This window comes from Arvicola amphibius, chromosome 8 (genome assembly GCF_903992535.2).
Source record: "Arvicola amphibius chromosome 8, mArvAmp1.2, whole genome shotgun sequence".
NCBI lineage: Eukaryota > Metazoa > Chordata > Mammalia > Rodentia > Cricetidae > Arvicola > Arvicola amphibius.
The window spans coordinates 32,716,400-32,731,312 of NC_052054.1; positions in this window are offsets into that span (position 1 = coordinate 32,716,400).

Consider the following 14,913-nt stretch of genomic DNA (forward strand, 5'->3'; position numbering starts at 1 on the left):
CTGATTAGTTTCAAGGAAGGTGACTTACGGAAAAAAGACAGAAAAATATATGAGAAGAATGATATATAGGAAAACCAGGAGAAAAGTAAACGGTTTGGGTTAGCAGTTGTCACAGACCAAGGACTAGATGTTGTAGCTGTAGGATGGAGTTAGTTATGAACTATGTATCTAGATGAGCCTGGTTTGTCATCAATATCAGACCAGGTCCAGGAAGCAATGATAACACAATGTAGAGATTACAACACAAAATAGAGACACAAGTTGGGCAGGTAAAATATAAGCAAAATGGATGCATTGCTAGACATCCAAGCAATGCATATAATAGACTTAAAACCATTGGCTGTGCTGAGATAACAGTGTTTAGTAGTACCTGTAGGATATGAGAAAATGAAATGTACAATCAACCAATCAATCTCTCCTCTCTCGTCTCTCTCTCTTTTTCTCATCTCCTCTCACCCTCTCTCCCTCTCTTTCTCTTTCTCCTCTCTCATCACCTCTTGCCCTTTCTCTGTCTCTCTCTTCAAGGACAGGGTTTTCTCTGGGTATAGATTTGGCTGTCCTGGAACTCACTTTGTAGACCAGGTTGACCTTGAACTCATAGAGATCTGCCTACCTCTGTCTCCCAAGTGCTGGGATTAAAGGCAGTGGCACCATGCTGAGCTCAAAATGTACAATTTTTTATGGGTTAGTATATATGAACATTCGATGACTCCCAGATGACTGCCCTGGTTCTCTGTGGAGCAGTCAACACTTCTTTTAAGGCTTGTTTGTGACTAACTCTAAAAAGTTATTTTTATTATTGTTTTATTGAATTATATATTCTCTCCGCCTCCCCTCTCTTCTGAGGGCTCTTTGGGCCTGGCAATACTGTATCCTACTTTGCCCCAAGTTGCAGAGGTTCACCCTATCCTCGATAAAGTTTTTGAAAACCTTTCTTGTTCATCTGAAATTTCAGAAGTAATTTATTTCTAAAAATGTCTCAGGGTTTTTTATACACTCTCTTGTCTTTGGTGTCCTTGTGAGGGAATCATGTATGACAAATTCTAGAAAAGTTCCCTAGAGAAATAGCCTAAAATCACTATGTTGACTAAGTGCTTCGGAATCCTGTGCGAGCAGCACCCTAGTGCAGTCCATGGGTTGAAAATTACAGTATGGGCCACACGTATGAGCTGAGTTGTTTTGCTCAACCCCAGAACTCCTTTCTGGCATTGTTCCACTCTTTGGTGACAGGGATGAATCAATTCTGCTTTTTTATTAGGAGATATCTGTCACCTACAAGACATTCAAGGAAGATTTTATCCAAATAACTTATTTAATAGTTTCAAACAACAAAACAACAATACATAACCCAAAGCCCAATACATAAATGTCTAGTAAACGAAACTGCAACACATTTTGTGTAGGTGGACTTTCTTTTTCCAGGCTGCTGGTCAGCTCTGTGCCAACAAACTGCTTTCAAATAACCACACAGAGATTTGATATTCATCATAAATGCTTCTGGTGATAACTTAGACTTGTTACTAATTAACCAAATCAACGCATATTTTTATCTAAATTCTACCATGCGACTCATTGTTTGTTGCCTCATTTGGTACATGTCCTGTTTTCTTTCTGCATCTGGCTGGTGACTCCTCTGACTCTACTTTTCTTGCCAGCACTCTCTCTGCCCCCAAAATCCTTTCTAGTTATAGTCAATAAACTTTTATTAGCAAGTGAGAGTAACATATGTTTACAGTGTACAGAAAGATTATTCCACAGCATCCCCCACTTTTGTCTAATTTAAAAAAGAAAGCTTTAGCTCTAAGAACTAAACTTAGCCTTCTAGAACTATAGACAATAAGAACAATTGTCAAATAAGAATTACATTTACAATTTTAAATGAGCTTCATAATCACAATACCCCAAGCAAGAGTAGAACATGCATATATTATAGAAAATAACTTTAAATTTGTACCAATAATCAAAATCCATTCCAATGTATATTATTTTGAGAATAATAGTTCCTTTTAGGATTAAAATAGATTTAATAATCTACCTATTTCTCCCTATCATTCCTATATCCTATTGCCCCCTTTCCCCTTTAGAAACAGATCTTTGTATTTAACTCCTTTGGCTTGCTTTTTTCCCTGACTATGGACCAATAATAATTGTAACCAGCCCCCATTAAATGATAATAAACATCCATAATACACCTTTTGGGAATGTGGGCATTGTTTATTCTAGACTGATTTATTTGTCTAGGGGCTCTGGCATCTTTGGGGGAACCTGAGAAAATTTATGATAATGCCTTAAGTCTTGGCTTGAGATTCTGTAAGGCTGGATCTTCTTAACCATCAGCCTTGAAGCTGTTCTGGATGCAGAACTCTGAAGAATGCAATAGATTGCATTTTAAGATGCTTGATCACTGGGCTTTTCATCTTTATCGTATTTGTTCTCCTGCTCTGAAAATACATAAACTTTTATTGGTATCATATATATGACACTAATACAAGTATAAACTGTGCATTTACACAAGTCAGCCCAAAACAAAATTACTTTTTATTTTATGTTTGAGCAGGTAAAATATACATCATGTGTCTTGTAGTTTTATAGGCTTATTTCTTTAGTATGAAGTCAGGATTTTTTGGAGGGGGGTATTCCTCGATCAAACCTGATCATCTTAACCTTAAACGAATTCACAGCTTTTCACTTTCTGTGGGAACAAAAGCAGAAGCTCTTCCCCAAAGCAATGTATCCTTTGAATTTCATTTTTGAAGTCAAGATATTTTTAAATTGTATGGTTTGATTTAATCTAGCAGCTTCCATAATCCAATGTGTCTTAGCAACTATCATTTGTTCCTCAGCAATCAAAAAATTTAAAGACAGCACAATAACATACATCATTCAGACCCCCCGTGTATTTTCCATCCTTATGTGGCTTATAATTTTTATTCCTTTATTCCTTTTTAAGTACTTTATTATTTTTAAACTATGTCTTAATCTATGACTCTATGTATCCTTTTTTCTTTCAAGCCTATGCATATGTTTAACATACTCTAATCTGTTTAGAGGGTTCTTTTGTTTGAGTCTGTCTTTATTGAGCATCTGTATTATTTTTGACCACATGAGGACTAATCTTGAGTTGTATGTCGAGTGCCTGGCACTGCTCAGCTTAGCACATGGGGTAGCACATGGCGACTGGCAGTTGGTTCCATCCCACAGGCAGCTGCCGGAAGACAAGTCTCTGGACTGCAGCTTACATGAGACTGTGAGACTAGGAAGCATGCTTGACTCTAATTTTGTGTGTTTGGAACTTTTTTTAAAAGCTTTCTCAGGTTTTCTGTGGAAGTAGGTGGAACAATGTTTGGGGTGCCATTTGTCAACATAAGTTTCTGTGTCTTGCCAATCAGCTCTGTCTCACTAGCCCACTCCCAAATAACCATGCAGAGAATTAATATTAATATAAAATGCTTGATCAAAAGCTTAGGGATTTTAGCCAGCTCTTCTAACTTAAATTAACCACTTCTATTCATCTATGTGCTTCGCTGAGCCTCATTTACCTCATCTATGAATTTCTTATGTTCTTCTTCAGCATCTCATGGCATCTCCTCAAAACTCTGCCTTTCTTTCCTTTGTCCTTCAGGTCGTGGCTCTCCCACCAACTCTCCTCCTGCCAAGTTGTAGGCCAGTCAGTTCTTTATTATTTATTCTGTCGGAGCCCACAGAAGTGGATCTGTTCCTCCTTGATGAAAGGCCATAGAGCACAGGCCTATTCTTGTTCCTCAAGGTTGTGACAGGAAGGTTTGACCCACAGAGTGGCTGCCTACAGGATGCTAGGCCTAAGGTGTGGTCGCTTGCCTGTCCTGCTTAAACAACAGAATAATTAACTCGGGGTATAGTTACTTGATGTTTCAGGTATTGAAGCACGGTAATTACTGTTTGTTTTTTTGTATCATGGTAAAGCAGTCTTTTGCCTTATTCCCCCCTTTTTAGATCAGAGTATATAAGTATATGGAAAATAAACAAGGACAAATTCAGTATTTACCGGATTGCCCTCCTGACCCTATTTTGTGTCTCTCATTTTTTTTCTTTTGTATCTCTTTTTTCTGCCTAACATTTCTAATATGCATGCCCCTATCCTAGAAGGTATGAACCCCGTCAAAGGTAGACCCACAGATGTAACCCCAATGTGGGACTCTGACAATTAACCAATGAGAGCAATACATATTTGCAGTGTACAAAGATTGTTCCATAGCAATTTGGGTAGGTATAACTTTGCTAATGATCAATACCCAGAATTCTAGAACTAACTGTTACACTCAGAGGTAGCTATGTCCAGGAAATGCAGGGATTTTGAAGGCTTTTATGTCATCTAGGGTAATGACTAATAAATGTGAACCACCAAGCACAAACTGTTGTGGCTGGGACTTAGCAAGTGTAAGAATGTTGAGCTTCTGAATTTGCTTCATCTAAAGAGAAACAGTGAAGGCCATTGTATAGTGTGGTGCGTGCTGTAAAAGTGGTGTGTTGATTGTACCAAGGGAACAAAGGAAGATGGTACATTTTTCTAAGGACAGAGTTCAGAGAAATATTAAGTTTCATTCAGTCTGCAAGATATAAAAACAGTATCTATCCATCTGTCTGTCTATCTATCCATCTGTGTGCATATACATATAAGCAGGGTGATAGAAACCCTGCATACACTGAAAGCTGAAAACACAGACCTCTTGGTCCACTTGGAAGCAGTTGATTGGCAAGCCTTCCGAATCTTATTCACCTACATTACACTGAAAGTGTCTGTTCTGCCAACTGAGACCTGCCAAAGAGAAAGCCTTAGACTGTTCAACCTTGGGAATTTCCCAAGGCAGCATGCCTCAAGCCACCACAGTTTGGGTGTTTTAAAGTCAGCCCACCCATCAGCTCAGTAGTTTTCCACCAGCTCTTTCTGTTCCTACTCTCAATCGTGAACACAAAGGCAGCCGAAAAAAAGGCAATAACAATCAAAATAGGTAACAAAGAATATACAAGGAGTGGAGGGACTTAAGAACTATCACTTAAGTGGTACATACCTATAATGTCAACATTATGAAGATGAGGGCAGAAGGGTCCCAAGTTCGAGACTAGCAGAGTTACAGAGTGAGATATACATTAGTTTTTTTAAAAACGAGTCTAAAACTGCATTAATGATTTGCAGAACCAAAACCACGCATTATGGTTCAGTAAACATAGGAAGAATCAAGAAATTATTGGGCTGGGAATGTAATTTAGCTGATAGAGTGCTTGCCTAGCATGCACTTAGCCCTCAGTTCAATGCTCAATACCACATGAACAGGGTGTGGTACTTCACTCTGCAATCTATCACTAGGAATGTAAAGGCAAAAACAACCAAGGGTTAAAGACAGTCTACGGCTACTTATTGAGTTTGAGGCCAGCATTTGGCTACATGATACCCTGTCAAGGAAGCAAGGAAGGAAGGAAAGAAGGGAGGAAGGAAGGAAGGAAAATGGAAGGAATAAAAAGAAAGAGACTATATAAACAAGTACAAGGAGAATTTTTAGAGAAAAACAAATTTAACATATTTTAGATACTTGGTATACTAGTTTGCTGTTTTGCTGTTGGGTTAAAATACTAACCAGAAGCAATTTCATGAAAGGCAAAGATGTTTTTCCCTCTTAATTATGATCTGTCATTGAGGGAAGTTAAGCCAGCAACTTAAGCAAGAGCTTACAACAGAGACAAGGGAGGGTCACTGCTTATTGGGTTGCTCTTGCAGCTCTCTCAGCTTGCTTTCCCATGCAGCCAGACCCTCATGCTCAGAGGTGGCACTGCTCACAGTTGGGATGGGCTTTCTCACATCAATCACTAATCCAGAAAATGCCCCCCACTGGCATGCACAGAGCAATCTAATGGAGCTCTTCAACTGAGGTCGCTCTTCTTGGTGACTCAAGTTTGTGTCCAGTTGAGAAAAACTAACCAAGCCCCATATGGTAACAGATATTTAAATTTTAGAATGGAGAATTTAGCCTCTATTAAATAACAACAGTGAAATGAGACAGAAGTCAAAAGGGAAAAATCGCCACACAAATTAGTTGAAGAAATTTTGCCAGACCCAAGGAAATGTGTTTTATGACTTAAAAGGCCACTTCATAACCAATTAATGAATATAATAAAAATGTCTGCCAAAACTCTCAGTAGTAATGATTGGATTTTTCTAAGCTTCAGGGAAGAGAAAAGTAGGAACCTATAATCTCTCTAGAATCAAAAAGAATTTAAGATTTCCCAACAGCCATGATAAAAGAGAGAAGACCATAGAATAACTCCTTCTAAGAAATTACAACCTTCAACTATAATTCCACATACAGCCCACACTCTTGTTCAAGAGAAAAATACAAGAACATTTTTAAGACATACATTTTTTTTTGACTCGATAGTTCACTATAGAACAAGGAGACACCACTTACAGGAAGGTGGTGATCCTGACCTTAGATCAAAGCAGAACAGCCCAGATATTAAACAGAAGGGAAACAAAAGAAAATACAGCACAACAGATGTGCAGGGACAAGGAGGAAACCAGTTCAGACCAGTAGAGAGTGACCCAAGAGGTCTGGCGGTGAAGCGAGCTGACCAGAGAGTCTGTACTTTGTGTTTTGAGAGATTCTGCTTACCCAGGTTCCTAGGAAACTCTCCTCTCTCACCCTTGATGGTCGGACTGCTTAAGTAGGGAAGGACAGTCATCGCGTTTCATTGCACAGGACATAGCCCCTGATTCTAGAGGCAAATAGGTAAGGTTAGAAACTGGAAACCAATGCTAACTCACTCCAGCAGCGTGTACCTGCGCTAACTATCCAATAGGCAGTGTGGGACACCCAGATTACTGTGTACTCCTGTGTTTCCCAAGACTTATTCTCGCCGGGCAGTGGTTGCGCACTGCCCTTTAATCCCAGCACTCGGGAGGCAGAGGCAGGCGGATCTCTGAGTTCAAGGCCAGCCTGGTCTACAAGAGCTAGTTCCAGGACAGGCTCTAGAAACTACAGGGAAACCTGTCTCAAAAACAACACAACAACAAAAAAAAGACTTATTTCTCTGTGTTCTGTTCTGGCTTTTCCCAGAAGGGAAATTACCATTACAAACCCTGGAAACGATAGTCAGGCTCTCGCTGAGACCCCTTGCCCAGCTTATATTCTCCAGGGAGGTTTTGTTAGCAATAGTCACATAGTCCTTACTTTATACCTCACTTGTTCCCTTGCTACCCACCTTTGGTTAAAGAAGATGTGTTTTTTTTACTGATGAAAACCTAAAGAAAGTGAAGAGCGTGACCAACTCTAAGTGTTGCCTCCTGGGAGGAGTGAGGAGATGCTACTAAAAAGTGGGACACAGAGGTGTTAGCAAGGTTCCCGTCTTCATCCAGTGAGGGCACACCAGATATTTGTCCCGAAATATTTGGTTTATTATCACTGCTGCTATTATTACTTGGGGTTTTATTTGAAAAAGACAGGGTCTTGTGTTACCCAGGCTAGCACCAAACTCCTTGTGCGGCTGAGGATGACTTTGAACTTTTGATCCTTCTATTATATTCCTCTTGACACTGCCTTACAGAAGTGTACCACCATGCACAGGTTCCACAGGGCTGAGGAACTGAACCCAGGACTTTGTGTATGCTAAACAAGCACTCTACCAACTGAACCAAATCCCTCACCTTCCAAGAGGGAGTGTAACTATGCCTTAGATCTGGCTATTACTTTTAAGCTGTGTATAAGTTTCACATTTCTTCCTTATGGATGACTGATTTCACTGGTGAAAATGTAATAATCTTAAAAGATAATGTCCACACCTAAAGCTAAGACATAAAATAACAAATTTGAGTCCTTTAAAAGCCTCCCTGGCTGAAGTGATACCCTGCCTTAGCTGTACGAGACAGATCTCACCACCTTATGTTTGAGTATTTGTTAAGATACTGTCTGATTGGGGTTAGCCCAGTGGGCCTTGAGCTTGCCATCCTCCTGTTCCTACCTCCTGAGGGCCAGAATTCTAGACCATGTAAGAGGGAAGGAAAGCAGTAAGCAAATGAGGATCCGTACATTTACTTTCTTTTTTGGTTATTTACTTTTTATTTTTTGAACATATTATTTATATTGTGTGCAGATGTGAGCATGCCATGGTGTCACACACATTTACTTTCAATGCCTGACTGTGATGCTTTAGGTTCCTACCTGTCTTCCCTGTAACAAAGGATTATAACTTGATAAACACTTTCTTCCCTGAGTTACTTTTGGTCAGGGTATTTTTCACAGTGACTGAAATTAAGCCAGGATGGAGAGGGGAGAAGGAAGAGGGGAAGACGGGAGGGGAGAGAGAAAAATATATAATTCAACTTAAAAAAAAAGAAATTAAGCTAGATCAGGACTTCATCACATAGACAAGATTTAACAGATTTTGTAGCTCATCTCAGCTTTCAGTTTTCAGGAGGTCGAAGTGATACTTCATGGTAGAGACCATATTGTTAGATTCATAGTTAGACCACATAGGTGACCCATGCCCCTAGAGAAGCCAAATTACCTTCCTCCAGACTTCATCTTCCAAGGTCATGATGGCCTAGAAGTCAAGGTGAAGGCCAGGTCTCTTTTTCTTTAGAACTGAATTCTTTACCAGGTCACTTGGTACTGCGGTGCCACCTCCCTTGCCTCGACGTACACTGTTTGTCACAAACCCAGACACTGAACTGGTTGCATGATGTTCCTCTACAAGATATGCAGGAATGGCTCTCCAGTAACGTCTTTTGCAACTCCACAACTGTCGTTTGTTTTTGCACACGTACATTCGCGTGGGTGAGTATATGTACATGTGTTATGTATGTGTGTGTGCACATAAACCTGTATGCAAGCAGTTTGCTCAGGTAGTTCAGTAAGCCTTGACCCAGGTGAGCCTGAAGACGTTTGAAGATCTTGTGTCATTTCAATCTATTAGTTCAGCACCAGCGCTTAACTTGATGTCAATAAAGTTAGTTCCCTTTACTTCTCACGCCAAACCCTAGAAATAATTTGCTTCCCGCTTATCCTACTGCTAGTGAAGAAAAACCCCCACATCCCTACGTTTCTGTGCTCTCCCTGTGGGTCACTCCCCAGTACTAGGTCCAAGTTATTGTAACACTTCATTTTGTAACAATTTGAGTGAGTTAAGGAATGTTGAGAAGACCTGGTAAAATGTTATTTCCAGTTGTGTCTGGTAAACAGAATTTAGCCTTTGTGTTAATAGGCTCAGAAAAGAGGCTTGTGTTTTTTCAAACAAAATAGAAGAAAGGAAAATGTCATTTTCTTTGATTGAGTTGGAGCGTCCACCTTCCTGAGAGTCAGAAAGGATGTAAGTAGAGGGGGGAAAAAGGCCAAAAATCTGGGAAGTTTCTGAACTTGAAAGTGGAGGAAGGAAGCTATTAGCTAAAGAATTTGCAAGCCTTCCAGTAAAGCCAGAAAGGCCATAACACAAACTCTTTCTACCAAGTTCAGAGAGGGCTCCAGGCATCTTGATAACCGGACACTGGACTTTTGCCTAGAGTGACTAATACTGGACTTATAATCAACAGAACTATAAAGTAATAACTTTGTGTTGGTTTAGATACATCCAAGGCAATTTGCAGCCTCAGCAGCAGAAAACTGGTTGTTTTTGTTGAGCTTAGGCTATACCGTGTGCTCAATTTCTTCGCCTTCTATAAAGCAATGGCTTTTCAGGCTATGCCTTGCCCTGAGGAACTTCATTTTACAGGCAACTTTGGACTCAATTTTGACATGGGAGGATGCATGTCAGCTTGAGAGGGTTAAGGAATGTCCAGGACGCAGAAACAGCACAAAACCACAATCAATTCAGAGCCACCCACTCATCACAGACTGATAAATGACTTATTGGAAGTAGAAAGGATGCCACCCTATACATTTCTCATAATGAGCTGGGATTATAGGAACATATGGGCATAATAAATTCATATCAGAGAAAAACAGGCCTAGTACTTATCTGGACATGCTGGATCAAGGAAAGGGTGTAACTCCCCATGTGGCTCCATAAATTGATGAATAACTATCAAGGTGATCGATGGTCCCACACCCATCGGCCATCTGATACGAGGTAGGTCTGTGTCAGGAAAAGAGAACTCTCAACTATTCTGAGGTTTCAGCTCAGCTCGGCCCTCTTTGACAGATTAGAAGTCTGTCTGCTGCTTATCTGCTCACTCATTTGGACCTGGACCTGAAGGTTCTGCTCTGGACCCAGTTCTGCCCTATTGCTTCTACAGAAGCAGCTTCTTCCAGCTTTTGAGTTCATTATCTTAGCAATACGGACAACGCACGAATTCCTCTTGAACTCTGCTGCAGTCTCTTTAACTGGAATTCATTGTACAACTCACATTAATTAATGGATATCTATCCATATTTACTGTGTGATATGAGAGCTAATATTACCTAATTGAGATTAGCGTAAAAGGAAAATGCATTGGCCTTGGCCAGATTATCAAGGTAATCAGGATCATTTGGCAAACCTGCCACCATTAAAACCACTGAACTTTGCGAAGCATAATGCTATTTAACACATTCTGGCATTGTTTAGTGTGCTGTGTGTTTACATACATGTCCAGCACACACAGAGTGGTACAGGACACTTGGGCAGGAGTCAGTTCTCTCTGCCACCATGGGTTCTGAGGGGGGACTTCAGGAGTCAGGGTGGGAGCTTAGTTGCCTTAATGGTTGCGTTTAGATTTTTCTCTTCCTTTTGTTCCCCCTCCTTTACCCTGCTCTTTCTCCCATAGGCCTCTCCATCCCTTCTTCATCTCCTTTCTCCTCCTTCCTTTATCTATAAAATAAAAGAAAGTATTTGCTTAGCTATTCATCTTATTTTTACATAAGCTTTGTCTCCATTCTCTTCCTCTCTCCCTCTCCATCCCCCACCCTTGTGTATATTCAACACATACTATGCACTGTGGCAGGTGCTCTGGCCATAACCTTATTTGAAACTGTCTTAGAATCCATTTGCACGTTAAACCTTCTATTGCCTTTGGGATAAAAATTATTTGAATGTTTCCATTTAATTACAAATTTCACACTTCATATTTCCTTGCTTTTACATGCTAAGCCATTTTGCCTGCCTACACCATTGTCTATGAGGGACCTGAACATCTGTGGGTTTAGATATTTTCATAGTTGGGGTGGGGGCAGTGACTGCATTTGTCACGTGAGAAACTCTGCAAGGACAGATTATGCATCCCTTTTGATAAAAACCTTTTGAATGCTCACTCTTTGTGTGGTCCTGACAGATTCGTTCTGTATATCTTAGCTGCTTTTTCCTGCTGGGATTACAATTCCTTCACAAACCCCTGTGCTCCCCCTCACCTCGCACATGGTTGTTGGACAGAAGCAGCTCCTGTGCATTGTCCTCTGACTTATACTCATGTGCAGTGGCATGTGCGTGCACACATACACATGTATAAATAAACGTAACAAAAATGTTAATATCTGAACAAAAGAAACTTTAGGGATAAATGGATTGTTTCGGCTCACAGTAACTGGCCGTCCTGGCAGGGAAGATACAACTATAGATACAGGAAGCCCCCAGGTGTAGATGCAGGAAGCCCCCAGCTGTAAGAGCAGGAAGCCCCCAGCTGCAGGAGCAGGAAGCCCCCAGCTGTAAGAGCAGGAAGCCCCCAGATATAAGAGCAGGAAGCCCCCAGATATAAGAGCAGGAAAGCCACCAGCTGCAGAAGCAGGAAGCCCCCAGCTGTTAAGAGCAGGAAGCCACCAGCTGCAGGAGCAGGAAGCCCCCAGCTGCAGAAGCAGGAAGCCCCCAGCTGTAAGAGCAGGAAGCCCCCAGCTGTAAGAGCAGGAAGCCCCCAGATATAAGAGCAGGAAGCCCCCAGCTGTAAGAGCAGGAAGCCACCAGCTGCAGGAGCAGGAAGCCCCCCAGCTGTAAGAGCAGGAAGCTGCCAGTCACATTGTATCTACACTTGGAGTGAGCAGGGAGTGAGACAGGCTGTGCTATAAAGTTGTCAAGGACCATCACTAGGGATCCACTTTCTCCAGAGAGGGGTAGGGCAGCGTTCACACACAAAGGTATATGGGGAGCATTCCAGACCCAACCTCAACACACCGTTCTGTTTTTACCGGTTCCCCCCACATTTCTGACACAGCTAAGGCAGTGAGTTGCGAGCTTGTTCTTAGATTTTCCACAGCTACTTAGTATGTATACGTTCTAAACAAAGGCACTTTTCTGTATTGCCGGCAGCTATGAAAATCAGGGGCTCTCATTGGTCTGCATCTCCAATGTAATCGTAAGTTTCTCTTTTAGGTTCATCAACTTTCCTTTAGTATAAGAAATTCTGCTGAGAGTCATGGGTTGGGGTTTAGCTGTCATTGAATAGGTCTCTCATTCTCAAAGCCTTTCTCAGCCACCCCTAACTCTCTTCACTCTGAGGCTTTGAATATTACAGACCAGTTAGTTTGTAGAATACCCATCGATCTTAGCTTGATATTTCTCCATGAAGTATGCATTGCTTCAGAGAATGTCCTTAAGTATTCATTCTATTCATATTTCCTCATGAAGTAGATTAACCACTGATGCAACATTGGCAGAAAAGAAAAAAATGCACAATGTTCTCATGACATCCTATCAGGAAGCTGCTGCATGATTCACATTTTCTCATTGATGATAATGTTTGATCAGCTGGTTAATGTGGTGTCCACTAGGTTTCTTTACTGTGATCTCTCTCTCTCTCTCTCTCTCTCTCTCTCTCTCTCTCTCTCTCTCTCTCTCTCTCTCTGTGTGTGTGTGTGTGTGTGTGTGTGTGTGTGTCTTCTCCTTTCCTTCTTTCTTCTTTTTTTTGTCTTTTCTAAAAGGGTTGGTGATTGATCCCAGGACCTTGAGCGTACCTGGCAAAAGCTCAACCACTGAGTTGTATCCTTACTTAGCCTTGAAGTTTCTCTTCGTCCTTCTGTATGAAGACGTACTGTTTCCATATTCTGCTTCCAGTATTGGCCAGGACAACATGTCTGGGTGCCTGAAACTCTGTTGTGTGGCCTACTAACTGTAGTCTATGTAAGAAAGACACTTAGAAGAAATTTAAGGAGGCTGAATCAGAACAATTGTGCACAATTATCAGTGGTGGCCGGACGGAGACATCTCCATGCTGTCACCCTCCTTAACCTTTTAGGGACCTTGACTAAGCTAAAACTGGATCTTGGATTTAACTTAGAAAATGTTTTCAGAAGAAACAGGTATGGAGAGGTGAAGTTTATTTTAAAAGAGGATGGGCAAGATGGCTCAGCGGGTAAAGGCAAACATTGGTGACCCGAGTTCAATCCCTGGAACCCACAAGCTGTCCTCTGACGTCCCCACCCATGCCAGAGCACTTCCACATGAATACATGAGTAAATGTATAATTTCATCTTTATTTTTTTATTTTTGAGAATTTCATATATGTACACACTGAAATATATTCCCATTTGCCCTTCCAGTTTTCCCCATATTGTCTCAGCATGCCCCCTTCCCTACTTCATGTCTTATTCTTCTTATAACCCACTAGATCTAGTTAGGACTGTTCACATGTGCATGGATGTAGTGCCTTCCACTAGAGGATGGAAAGCCTACCAGTGGCCATATCTTCAAAATCGAAGGATTCTCCCTTCCCTCAAAACTATCTACTGCGTATAGCTATTCAGCAAGGGGGGGGGCACCTGAAGATCATTTAGCCTGCTTATGCCAGGGAATTGGTTGGCTTGATGTTGATCTGGTGAAGGTATCCATATGGTGGTGTCTGTATCACTTCTGGAAGGTACATTTCACAGCTTTCTTCCCTGTCTGCTGGCTTTTCTCCTCTGCAGCTCTGGTGACAGATGTTCTGATAGGACCAAGCTCTCAGCTTCTTATTCTCAGCACCTCAACCAGTTATGCACCTCTCCACTGACTGATGCCCACCGCAAAGAGACTCTTCTTTGATTAAGGCTGACAGCAGCACAGGGCTGTAGATATACATAAAGAGGAGGCAATTTGACAAAGTTAGTTCAAGACCAGCCTAGGAGACATGAGACCTATTATTAGAATTAGAAGTGAGAGAGGAGGAAGAAGAAGAGATGGAGAAGCAATGACATTAGCAGTCCTACAAAGAGAAGGCAATGAAAAAAACTCAAGATGATGTCCCATCAAGGAGAGAGGGCCACATAAGAAACCAGCCCTATTATTGGTGCAGGTGTGGGTGAGTCAGCCCCTAAAGCAACGAGCCAGGGAGAGCTGGCCCCTCACCTATTTTCTTGTGGTGGCAGTAGCATGATTAATAAAACCCAGAGACAGATATTGGGGTTCAACCTGAAGCAGAAAAGCAAAGCAGCCAGCCACTGGCTCTTACTTCTACCTCAAAGCAAAAATGGCAATCCTCCTCCACAAATCCTCAGAATGAGACTGGTGTAAGACCTGTCTCCCCCTGTGTTATATTCCTCTCTAGTACTGGGTTTTAAAGGCATGCACCACCACTGCCCAGCCTCTGCGGGTAACTAGTGTGGCTGCTGTGTTTAAAGGCGTGCACCACCACTGCCCAGCCTCTGCGGGTAACTAGTGTGGCTGCTGTGTTTAAAGGCGTGTGTAACCACTGCCCAGCCTGTATGGCTGAGTGGTGTGGACTTGCTTTTCACTAACCTTCAGGCAACTTTATTTATTAAAATACAAATGAGATATCACTACAGTGGCATAGGATGGGGAGAACCCCCCACTCCACCTCCCCCTGCCGTCCATCAATGCCTGAGTCAGGTGTAAGAACTGGTCCTGAGGTCACAAGACGGGAGAGCTGCCCCTGCTCCCCTCCAGCTGCAACACTTGGGAGAGCAGGCCCTGTTCCTCACCTGGGTAACACAATAGAGCCAACCTTGTTGGCAGAGGCGTGGGTAAGCCAGCTCCAACGTTGTAAGCGTG